The 13,224-nt window shown below is 45.6% G+C and overlaps 1 protein-coding gene across 1 annotated transcript in view; it reads right to left on the reverse strand.

The window, feature by feature from the left end:
* Positions 1 to 13,224, reverse strand: part of lrfn1 (leucine rich repeat and fibronectin type III domain containing 1) — a 111,874-nt gene that overhangs the window by 48,811 nt on the left and 49,839 nt on the right. Inside the window, exon 2 of the mRNA XM_083913588.1 lies at positions 2,500 to 2,552. The gene's annotated coding sequence lies outside the window, so the exon portion shown is untranslated. The remainder of the gene's footprint in view (positions 1 to 2,499; positions 2,553 to 13,224) is intronic.

Genomic DNA, 13,224 nt, shown 5'->3' on the forward strand with positions numbered 1-13,224 from the left:
TGGACCCAGATCAAACCAGAGCAGTGTCAGAAACTAGTGATGTCCTGTGGGCGCAGATGTGCTGAAGTCATTCAAAGCAATGGCCACTACACTTCCTGTTCATTTTTGAATCCTACAGTCCTAAGAAAACATTGTTCAATATTTTCTTTTTCTACACGATGTTTACTGTTCTCTTATTTTGCTCGCTTTTTCCACAAAATAAAGGTTCCTGTGAAAGTGCCTTGGTTATTTAAAAATCATGCGGAGCAGTAAAAAATATTTCAAAATGAATCAAGTATTAATACTCTGCCAGTGCATATAATGAACTTTCCTAAAACATTATGACTCTACATATCATCAGTTAATAAAAAAAACACCATGAATTGAATGCTAGCTGCGTGGTGATGCTGATTTGAGGCTTCTGAGTGAGCTGAAAAAAAAAGGAGGAAAGAAAATTGAAAAGAGAAAAATGAGAAAAACCACAATGCAGAAATGATCAAAATAAAATACAATTATTTTTAATGCCTATATTTTATTTTTCAGTGGAACCTTTTTCAGTGCCAATGTTTATTTTTAACACCACACTTTATCTTAAATACCAGCATTTACTGTCACTGTTCTAGCTCTGAATTCTTTCATATATTTCAAGGTGAAAAAATAAAGTTTTGTTATTGGTGTTACTAAATTATTTTCTATCCATGTATAGCTGATGTCTTCTTCCACAAGCTAAAGACTCCCCTTGTGCAGAAAAGCATCCTGCAGGACTGCCAGTTCAAAGCAAGAAAAATCAATGCCCTCTTACGGTGCCACATTACGTAAACTGCAGCCATCTGAGAACGGTCAGAATCAATATCTGCAATGTTTAGCGGCGATGCCCGGCGTGTGGTGATGTCTCTCATACATACTTTGATATGGTGTCTGTGCAGTCTAGTGATTTTCTTGTACTGTCTACTTCTGCACAAGCACACATACATGTAATGGTGCATCACACACCTATTATTTTACTACTTAACAGTGTGCATTTATTGTAATTACAATAGCAAATGTTTGAACTTAAAGTGTTTTACAGAAAATTATGTTGAATACATCTTAAAGAAACTGTAAAGCAGAGAAGATTTTTTTAAACTTTAATGATTGTATTAAATTACTTTTGACGCCTTAGACCACAGAAAAGATACTATCAGACAGCGCAGCCCTACCTGGTCATACTGTAAAACACCACAAAACTAATTTAGCCAGGCTGTATCAGCTCACATAACTTATTGTGCTCACATAATAACTTTTTTTTAAGAGTCTGGGAAAGTTGACACGCAATTACCACTGCAGTGGTTTTTCATGACATTGATGAAGCTGTTAGCAAAGGGTTGGAAAAAGCAACAGCAAAGTCACATATGTTGCTTCCATCATTTTGGACTTATTAATGGTAGGAACAAGAAGTAACTTTTGCAGGTTGTCAAAAATTAAGCAAATCAGAAAACAACAGAGAGAGAAAAAACACCACAGTAGGAAGCTTTTCTTTTGCACGAAGGCATTTATGAAATCACATCATTTATAATATCTACATGCTCTTTTCCCTTGCGCTCTCGCAAGACTTTTAACTGAAGGGGCAAATATGTGGCACCGGTTCATGCTGACTTTATGTCATGTCAGAGTGCAGCAAACATATAGACCTAGAATGTGAAGCATACAATACAGCAGCACATTATAAACATTCAATGCTTGATATGTCCTTGATTGCGGCTCCATAAATAATTGCTTCACCGCTGGATTATTGGTGCAGAGAGCGTCTCTTCCCTGAATAATTATTTACAGTATGAATCAAATTCCCTTGAATAGCTATGACCAACCACAAATTCCTGTGAGGAATATCGATGCTATGCCTGTTCATAAGTTCATCAAGCAATCTATTGTATGCATTCTCAATCCGTGTTCACAGCAGCCCAGGGTGGTTTCTGCTGTTCATCAGAGGGGCTGTTTTCCCTATTGAGATAAGAAATTAAATCTGCAGGAGCCGAGGATGCTGGGTTTGCTGCAGGGTGGCGAAGCAGTAGCTCTGATAATGAAGCTGACTCCCATTGCGCAGGCTATGAGGCAAACAGCCGTGGCGCCAGCCCAACCCTGCTTATGTGAGAGGATAGCTAAGAGTGTCACTCTCCCTCTCTCTCTCTCTCTCTCTTTCTCCCTCTTTCACTCTCTCTCTGCTTCGCATGTGAACATGCGAAGCATGGTTAAATCTACATGTGACAAAAAGGGGAGGAAAAGAACTAGGCACTGAATATGTGGGAAGAAAAGGGGAGGTAATGGGTATAACTGTGGGGTTGGCCTTTTGTGTTTAATGTAGTGAGAATATGTATGCATGGTGAGTCAAACATACTGATCCTGTGGAGTGATCAATAGACTCAAAGCCCCTCTCTTCTATCCCTTTGCCCCACAACTCTCTGCTCACTGTCAGGATAGGTTATATGTGGTAGTATATTATGCAAATGTGAAGAGGGTTTTAATTTCAATTTGGGAACTCACCAGAATATTGTGTTGTTTTGGATGCTCCTCACGAGGGTTCACTTCAAAGCAGTCTGCAGAGAGAAATAAACGGTCACATCTTAATGTGCAAGCACAAATAACATTGGGAGCCATACGGCATCAGTAGTAATAGTGTCAGAATCATAAAAAGGTTCAATTTATAGTTCAATCTTTGATTTCATCCCAGACTCAATACAAATGATTTGATATTTCTGAAGCAGTGGAACAATCATTTTCTGCCCAGAGCCTCTCTGCCAGAGGGAATTTAAAAGAGGAGAAATTGAAGGGTAGGATTTCACTTCCCTGCTTCTTTAAAGATGATTTCCTGCTTTATAAGCATAGCTAATATTTGTCTTTAGCCTGTAAAATAATTAACCTTGGATGCTATGCTAGGGCACTTCCATTACCTTGTGGTTAGTTTTTTTTCTTTCATGTGTGTGTATTTTTTTCATCATACCTATTAAATACAGTCAATGAAGTAAATGTATCCTGAATATATAGCATGTGCCATCTGTAGGTTTTTTTTTACTTTCTTTGTGCTGTTTTTAATGGGTCCTTGACTATATTGTTGTGCCATTATATCGTGTTATATTAGATTATCACCCAGAATAAATTCTTTGCGTTTACTATACCAAGTGAATAAAACCAATGTAATAGAGTGACAGAGAAATAGTACAGTACTATAAAAATAATACTATATGTATATATTCCAGTTAAATGCAGTCCAATACTACAACAAGCTCGACACTGACCATAGAGTTGAAGTTTATATGGGTGGTACACAAAAACGCCACTACATAATGATACATTCGTTAATTTAGTGACAGCTGCAGCTCTTTGTCAAACTTATGGAGCAATGTCTAGCACTGCTGATACATGTGCGGGTTAACACCTTAAAATGTCAAGGTGATCAACAGGTTTTTCCAAGTGGATGACTTGAAGTTGGATGACACCTAATTTGCAATCACAGGCATGCTCCACGTTCTTATCCTGTGTCCCTACACCAATTTGTGTGCTATCGCATGACATAATACCAAATAAAGGTTAAAAGAATCCAAAAACATTTTTTTGATGATGATCCAACATTTAGGGGCATAAACCAGAAATTTAACCCTTTAAATGTAATTTAGCTTACAGCGATAATGAGTTCATTTTTACCACTTACCACTCAAAATTATTAGGAATTTCTTTAAACAAGGCGTCCTTGATTTCAAACAAAGGTAGACAACAGAGGACTCTTGTTTCTATGTTTATTTTTTCACATAAGTGTATTCCAGTGACTGACCACAGAAAATCAAGTCAATCAATGTATAGACTTCACCCATCTTTTATGGGGATTTTAACAGTTGAGAGCACATAAATACTTTACATGAATATGAGCATCAGTTGCACCGCTGCAGTACTGTATATAGTCTAAAACAATTCAAGGGAGCCACACGGTTTTCTCTTAACTACAGGAGCACATGGAGCTATCACAGATAATTGAAGCCCTTGTAGAAGAAGAAAAAGGGACCACTTTCCACATTCTTTGAGGAATAATGACAACAGAGAAATAGCTCCAATTCACTGCTGTCAAAATTAATTGCCAAAGCAACAATCTTGATTAGGATCTCATTTTATCAGCCCCAGCCAAAGCAGTACAGGGTGTTTGTCCAAGCAAGACATATTTACCAACCCCAACTCTCACTTCTACCAAGTGTAAACAGGGTGGGCCCTCACAACAGACCCTGACATTGAGATCAACCTTCAAAGGTTGCTCAGTTAGCCATCACATCTAAAGGAGACACACATCTTCTTTAGTGCCATGCACTTATACAGTTCACAGTAGCACAATACAGCATATTTTCAAAACTAGCAAATGCTGACAAATGCATACGTGCCTCTATCTCTCGTCTTCATACGTTCTGGTCAAGACCTTGCCTTGCTGATTTCTGAAAATCAGTCTTAGAAACATCTTATCTGAAATTCTACTGTTGGTTTATAAAGTACTGAATGATTTAGAGCCAAATAATACATGTCTGATCTCCTGCTACATTATTAACAATCCAGACCTCTCAGGACTAAAAACTAAACATTGAGAAGCAGCATTGACTTTTTATGAGCAGGCTCCCAGCAACCTGCAGGTCTGCTGCACACTTACAGAAGGTATTTTAAATCATAGCAAAAGATCCCCCGCCTCCATCAGATAAGGGATAATGCTATGTTTGAAAGTTGTTATTTATTATTTATTTATTTTTAGTATTGTGGGTTTTATTTATTTATGTATGTGTTTTTATTTGTAACTGCCACACAACCATTTTGGCCATACACGCAGCTAAGTAAGCTTGGTTTGTTGCCGTTGTGAAGCATGTACATGGAATGCATTGAATGCGCACACAAATTGAGATTACGTTTCCAAGCCCGACACACAAACCCTGACAAAACTGCCAAACTATTTTGGCTGAAAAGAGTCCAATCTAGCAACTAGGCTTACTCATGCAGTGACTGCGTGGCTTCTCAAAAAGGCGTGTTTTGATTTGTTTTTGCAAAATGAGAGCCATACTCGATATTGTAATTTCCCACATTTTTAAAATAATAATTAAGATACTATCATAGACGATAAATATTATACCCCCGTAAGTATGCCAGCTGGATGCCTGAGGTTATTCTAGTACTATTAAGGAATCAGGGAAGCATCATATAGTGGGTTATTTGTCACATATTAATACAACTTAAATCCTTTACTTTCAAAATGCCATTATGTAACGTTCAACGGCCAGCTTTCCAACTGACCTACTGTAAGACAATGATGTGAGAAGTACAATTTCACGCATGTTGCACTTCACTGAGACGTCCATCTTATGTTCATGTTCCCTGAAGCATCAAACGCCAAGGAATTGATTAAAACAAGCTAGACACACACTGCAAATATCACCAGAGCTATTCCTGTGGCTTTAGCTGTAATCTTACATATTGTGACTGCATGCTAAATGCCCATCCATCTATTCATCAAACTCCCACGCAGACACGTCAACCACATAAACTGCAAGCACATAGACTTCAACTGAGTGACACAGCGATTGGGTTTGTGCGAAAATGTCCTTTTTATACATTTTAGTTAATGTTGTTCTCTAATTGAAAACACTGGCAGTGGGATGTGTGATTTGCAGCAGAGAAGGGAAAGGTTGCATACTCAAAAACAAAAATCATTTTTGCTCCAAAACATCCTTCAATGATCAAATGTCATTAGGCTCATATTCAGCCTCCAGCCATGTCTGCTTTTGTGCTAATGCTACAGGACTATTAAAACACAACTGTAGAATTAGAAACATATAGGACTATGTATTGTTTAAGTTATCAATGAATCTGCCTGTTTTTTTTCTTGATTTATAAATTGTTTTGGCTGTAAAGCATCATTAAAGCAAATAGATCAACCCCAAGTTTCTTCTGTTTCAACGGATTGGATTTTAATGCTGTGTAACGTTTCAAGCACCAGGCTCTTCCTCAAACTTAAGACCAAAAAGTGTCCAATCTAATCTTAAAGAGCCCAAGGTGAAATGTTCAGATTATTTGTTTTATCAGACCATCAGTCCAAAATCCAAAGATATTTAGTTTACTATCATACATGGCAAAGACAAGCATCAAATCTTCACATTTTAAACATCAACCAGAAAATGACTGGATATTTTTCTTGGAAAACCGACTTTAAAAGATTTTGAAAATACTTGCTAATTATTTGTCTGTCAAATTAATAATCAGTTTAACAGCTAATATTTTCAGCTGTAAAGCTGTAGCACACAGATTCCCATATTTATGTGCATGTAGTCTAAGGAATTACTAGACAATACATATAAAACTGGTGATTTATACATGATATATTTATCAGATACTGAAACGACAGCTATCAGGGTAGTGGTTTGTTTTTCCTTGCTTTTCTAAACCCAGCGTAGCAACCAAGCCTTCTCGTTTGCAGCCATCCTCAAGGACAAACAGTTATTTGTTCAGTGTTTCAGTATCTCAGAGCTTCAGCACACAGGGTGAGGAAGGCGTTTGGATAACTTAAGGTTATGGATATAACCCCGGTTCTCTGATTAGCATGAGTGAGTGTCTCACTATGGGAACGCCTCCTGCGTGACCTCATCAGAAGCACAATAACACTACGCCAGCCCCCTATTGGCTGGCATTGATGACGCCTATGTCAGGGGGAGCAGGGACCCTCCCCCTATATAATAGGCTGACATAGCGAGAGTCGTCATTCAAAACAAGCTCACCTCTTCCTCGCTTCTCTAGCAAGGAGGGTGGTCTGGTGAGACACTCACTCATGCTAATCAGAGAACCGGGGTTATATCCATAACCTTAAGTTCTCTTTCATAGCATTCGTTTCGTGTCTCACTATGGGAAAAATACTGACTCCCGAATTGCCAGACATGCCTGTAAAGAAGACAACTGTCCCCAGTGGGACCTCACTTGGTAGGATCTATGCTCTAAGAAGAGCCTGCGCTCAGGACCGTATGCGCTAGAGTTGGTGCTGTGACATCCAACTTATAGAACCTTGCAAATGTGTGGGGCGAGGCCCAGCACGCTGCTGCACACACCTCTTGAATGGGAACTCCCTTAAAAAGAGCCCAAGAGGTCGCTAGACCCCTGGTGGAATGTGCACGTAAGCCAGCGGGGGACTGGAGACCCTTGCTAGTATAAGCAAGGGCAATAGCCCCTACAATCCAGTGAGAAAGACGCTGTTTGGATACAGGCTTCCCAACATGTGGTTTCGCCCAGGACACAAACAACTGGTTGCCCTGTCTAAAACTCTGGGTCCTGTCAATGTAGGTTCGCAGTGCACGAACCGGACACAGGTTATGCAAACGCCGATGCTCCTCAGAGGAGAAAGGCGGGGGATAGAAAGCAGCTAATTCTATTGGGGAGCACGGGCCCAAGACCTTTGGGATAAAGGCTGGGTTAGGCTGCATGCTGACCCCAGTATTCCCAGGTGAAAAATGTATACATGCCTCATGCACAGAGAGGGCATGAATTTCGCCTATCCGCTTGGCCGAGGCCAAAGTAAGCAATAATGCTGTCTTCAGGGACAACATTTTCAATTCCACCTGCTCCATAGGTTCAAAAGGGGGGCAGGAGAGAGCGCCAAGCACTGTGGGAAGGTCCCACGATGGAGCCAGTGGCCTAAACGTAGGCAGTTTACGGCGCGCTCCCTTCATGAATTGACACACTAGAGGGTGTTGACCCACTGTCTTTCTGTCAAAACCGATATGGCAGGCTGAAATGGCTGCCAGGTACACCTTGACAGTAGAGAAAGCCTTACCCTTCTCAATAAGGTCCTGTAAGAATGACAGAATCACTGCCACAGGACACTGAAAAGGAATAGCTTGTGATTTCAGACACCAGCTCTCAAACATACGCCACTTGTGCTCATACAATGTCCTAGTTGATGAGGCTCTGGCACACTGAATAGTGTCAATAACATTAGAAGGAAGCCCTGCTGTATTCAGGTTGAACCACTCACGGGCCAGGCCCATAGAGCTAGCCGCTCTGGGTGGGGATGGAATATCTCCCCCCGTGCCTGAGATAACAGGTCCCTGCGAAGTGGCAGCGGCCATGGTGGACCCGACAGGAGCTGAAAGATTTCTGCCAGCCAGTGCTTCCCTGGCCAACGTGGGGCTACCAGGATCATGGAGAGACCTCCCCCCCTCACTCTGGCCAGAGTGGGAGAAATGAGAGCCACTGGGGGAAAAGCATACAGGAGGGTTCTCGGCCACTCCTGTGACAGTGCATCCACCCCCAGGGGGGCCCCCTGATCGCGTAGAGAGAAGAACAGGGGGCACTGCGCATTCTCTGCCGACGCATAAACGTCCACTGTTGCCTGCCCAAACTGTGACCAGATCCGCTTCACCACGTCGGGGTGAAGTCTCCAGTCTGCATAAAGTGGATCGCCCCTGGATAACAGATCCACCCCCCAATTCAGAACGCCTGGTACATGAGTCGCTCTGAGTGACAGCAGGTGCACACTGCTCCAGACCATCAGTCTGTGTGCCAGCGTGTGTAACTGGGGGGACCGTAGCCCCCCCTGTCTGTTGACATAAGCCACTACGGTGGTGTTGTCCGTCCTCACCAGAACGTGATGACCACTCAGCCGAGGGAGAAAGTGTCTTAGCGCCAGGTGAACGGCCAACAGCTCCAGACAGTTTATGTGGGTGGAGCGCATGTGAGGCTCCCACCTCCCATTCACTGTTCTGCCCTCGTGGGTGGCACCCCAGCCTGTCAGAGAAGCATCGGTGGTGATCACTTTTCTGGCTAGGATGGGTCCTATAGTGACCCCCTGAGTCAGAAAACCCGGACTCCTCCACTGGCGCAGCGCTAGTGAACAGTCTGGGGAAACCCTTATCAGGCGACGCCCATCGCGGTGTGGGTCCAGACCTAGAGAGGCTACCCAGCGCTGAAGACCCCTCATATATAGGCGCCCCAGTGGTATGGCCACCACAGAGGAGGCCATCATGCCCAGCAGCCTCTGGCATTGTTTGAGGGTAACCATGTTGCCCCTTCGAAACAGTGACAGAGTTCTCTGCATAATATCCACTCTCTCCCGGGATATAACCGCCTTGGCCAGGACAGAGTCCAGGTTGAGCCCTATGAAGGTGATGCGTTGACTGGGCGTCATCATGCTCTTTTCTGCATTTATCTGGAAACTCAGGCCTACCAGGTGCCGTATGACAGCCTCTGTATGGCACGCCACCTCCCAGCGGGAGGGAGCTGCCACTAGCCAATCGTCTATGTAAGTCGCCACTCGGATGCCCCCCTCCCTGAGCGGGGCTACTGCTGCCTCTGTGCATTTTACAAACACCCTTGGGCTCAGTGACAGACCGAATGGCAGAACCATAAACTCGTAGGCTATCCCCTGAAAAGCAAAACGCAGATATTTTCTGTGTGGGGGATATATGGGAATGTGGAAATAGGCATCCCTCAGGTCGATTGACGTAAACCAGTCGCCTGCATGCACGAAATGCAGCAGAGAAGCATGTGTCAACATCCTGAATTTGTATTTTCTTAGATAACGGTTTAGGGCACGGAGGTCCAGAATGGCTCTCATGCCCCTCCCCCTTTTCTTTGGGACTAGGAAATACCTTGAGTAAAAGCCGCTTTGAGCTTCGTTGGAGGGGACCACTCTGATAGCTTTTTTCTCTGTCAGATTGGAAATTTCTTCCGTGAGAATTTGGGCAGACTCGCCTCGAGCGTGAGAGTAGTTTATTTCCCTGAATTGTGGTGGAGCGATATTGAACTGAAGCCTGTAGCCCTTCTCTATCGTTCTCAACACCCATCTCGACTGAGTGCAGGCAGCCCAGCTCTCCCTGTGTAAAGAGAGGGGGCTGACCGGCCACTTTGGTGTGTTGGCGCCCTCGTGCGGCTGCGGTGCGCACCACACACCGTCCATGCGCTCCGACGCCTCCAAGCTGTGGCTTGGAGGCGCATGGACCGCCTGCGTTGTCACGGCCGTGGGGATGTCGGGCCCCACGAGCTGTGTTATGGCAGACAAGTTCGACTTGTTTGTTAAAATATACTTTTTTGTATATATTTTTTTCACATTTGACAGCGCCCTCGGCAATCTGCCTGGATGCGCGTGTGGGGACATTTTTATTACAGTGTGCATGAAAGTGCTTATGTGACAACGCTGAAAACACTGTTTTCGTGTCACTTGCGCGGGCACCGGAGCATGAAAGTCCGCCCGATTTGGCACTCTGTCTGGAACACATCCCGTTGAACTTGCCCTGGAACGAGGCCGGGAGGAGGTGGAGCGGCCCGTGAAGGGGGGGGAACTGGGCTCGCTCTCCTCCGGAGGGGAGGCCATCAGGCCGGCCGCTTCTTCTTCCTGCCAGCCGCGGTAGCTGGAGGAGGTGGCGGTGCCGTGTGAGGTCTGGCCTGAGGAGATTGCTTCCTGGACCACGGGTTCTTGGGACCTCTGGGGGCCTGGGAGGCTGCCGGCGCTTTAGGTACTTTGGGGATCCTGAAAGCGGGGGCCGGGTGAGAGGCAGCCTGCGCGTACGTCTGGCGCGGCGACGGAGGGACAGCGGGATGAGCCCTCCTTGGCAGGCAAAGCTTCAGCGCCTCATCCTCCCTCTTTTTGTCCTCACATCTCTTCTGCATGGAGGTGACGGCTGCACCGAAGAGACCTTGAGGGACGATCGGAGTGTCGAGGAGTTCCTCCTTCTCCTTGGTCGTCAGGTTCGTGAGCCCGAGCCAGCGTGCCCTCTCCTGGAGAACCATTAAGCCCATGGCTCTCCCCGTAGCTTGTATGGCCACTTTATGGAGACGCAAGGCGTGGTCCGTTATAACGCAGATTTCTTCCCACAAGGAGGTATCTGGTTTGGCAGTCATGTCCTCTTCTAGCTCAGCCTGGTAAGCCATTAGCATGGAAGAGGCATTAAGGGCTCTCGCTGACAGAGCCGCAGCCTTGTAGCACTTGTCAGTGAGGCTAGACTGGAAGCGGTCCGTCTTGGCGGGGAGAGAGGGAGCCGAGGAGGACATGGAGGCTTTTGGGTGGAGGTGGGTCGCTACCAGCGGCTCTATGGGTGGCATCTGGCGGACACCGTGGGTCTCCATCCCCTCACAGTCCAGCAGGGAGCTGCCCCCGATGGGGTGTCTCTCGCTGTATGGCCTCTCTTTCCAGGTCACAGCTATCTCGTCGAGTAGCTCCGGGAAAATAGGCAACACTTGCTTCCCTGACTTCTTAGCTTTAGGCAATTTCTTGCCGTCAAACCGAGATTTTACAACCTCCGCTTGAGTGACGGGCCACGGGATGCTGAGCCGGTTAGCGGCTCGCTTGCACATGTCCTGCATGTCGAGGTCAATGGGTGACGACTGCGAGGGCTGGGCGCCCGCCTCCGCGACGGAGAGCTTTGCAGCTCCGCGGTCGCTAGAAAGGAAGGTGGATCCCTCCTCCTCTTCGTCGTCAGATAACAGGGGCTCAGAGTCGGCCGACTCATCCCCGTCATCCTCCGCATCTCCTCCAAGGATTGTGCGAGCGGCAGCGTAGCCCACGCATCCCCCGTCTATCTCCTGAGTCGGGAAAATGGTGTCCAGCAGCTGGGGATCTGCGTCTGCCCAGCTCGGACCGGGTGTAGCGGTCAAGCTCTCGGACATGTCCGCGTCCACATGCGGCACGGCTGCTTCACACATTACCGGGTCTTCCCCCGACAAATTAGCAAGGCGGGCTAGTCGGCGGCGGAGCAGTTTGCGTGGGAAAGCAGCGCAGTGGATACACTCATCGCTGGAGCTTAAGGCAGCCTGAGCGTGGGGTAAGCCCAGACATGCCGCACACATCGGGTGAGTGTCCCAGCCAGAAATTCTATTACCGCAGGGGCATAGTTTCAGGCTTTTCTCCGCTTCACCGGGGCTGATAGCAGTAGCCATGGCTAGCTAGCGTGCTATTACCGCTTGCCGGTTTATCTAACGGCTTATGCAGCCACCAGGCGGGAGGGAGGAAAATATTGCTATTTCTTTTTCTCTGCTAGCGGAGGAGCAGAAAGTATTTCTACTTCTGGAGGTATTGCTACCTGTTGGAAGGGTATTGCTACCTGTTGGGAAGGTATTGCTACCTGTTTGAGTAAGGTATCGCTACCTGTTTGAAAAAGGGGTATTGCTACCTTTTGTTCGGAAAAATATTGCTATTTTTCACGTTAGTAGATAACCGTACAGCTGGCAACGAGGCGCCCGTGACCTGAGTTGTGCACTCTAGTCTGTGGACAGTTTAGCCTAGCAACCAATATACAGTCGTCTACAGGCTTCTGTGAGAAGCGAGAAGAGGTTTTTGAATGACGACTCTCGCTATGTCAGCCTATTATATAGGGGGAGGGTCCCTGCTCCCCCTGACATAGGCGTCATCAATGCCAGCCAATAGGGGGCTGGCGTAGTGTTATTGTGCTTCTGATGAGGTCACGCAGGAGGCGTTCCCATAGTGAGACACGAAACGAATGCTATGAAAGAGAACTGTAAACTTGGAATTTGTCTCCACATAGTGACAAAATGGATGTTTCAGATTGCACTGCTTTAGCGGATTAGCATTCAACATAAAAGAACACAGCTTCATACTGAACACTGAAACATGCTGTTCTGTGTATTTTGCAGTACCTGTTAGTCTTTGGTGTGTGACTAGAGGCTAGCGGTGTCCATAGAAACATTATCGCCTCTCAGTCGAAACACCCTCTAGAATTGCTAATGAAGAGTGAAAAAGAACCTGCTACAGGGCCTTTCTATTGCAGTGTATAAACCATGTGTGAAAATGCTAGGCACATCGCACATCCACTTCACTCTGCCTGACTTGCCACAAGGCTGAAATGAACATTTTAAGGCCAGGACCCACACTGCTATTATAAAACCTCCAATAAAAAGCAAATAAAGAAACATATATTTGATGTCGGGCAATGCTAAACTTAACCAGATGAATAAACATGGGCCTGGTTATTTTGCTTTAATCTCCCTCTCTTGAAGCCATCCCTGTGAATTACAAACAAGAAGTGACATGTTGAGAAAGGAAAAGGATACTCGAAATACCTTCTCTAATACACTGCATGCTTAACTGATGGCTTTTAAAGCTTTTCATCAGATACAAAACAACCATGATACACAGCTGCCTCTGCTGAGTGTGACTTAACAGACAGCATATGGTTCTCTTAGGCCGCCCACACATTTGGCACACTGACCATTACCAGTACCTCCAGGGCGGCCATTGTGACCTCCAGA

Source organism: Echiichthys vipera (assembly GCF_963691815.1).
Source record: "Echiichthys vipera genome assembly, chromosome: 5".
NCBI lineage: Eukaryota > Metazoa > Chordata > Actinopteri > Perciformes > Trachinidae > Echiichthys > Echiichthys vipera.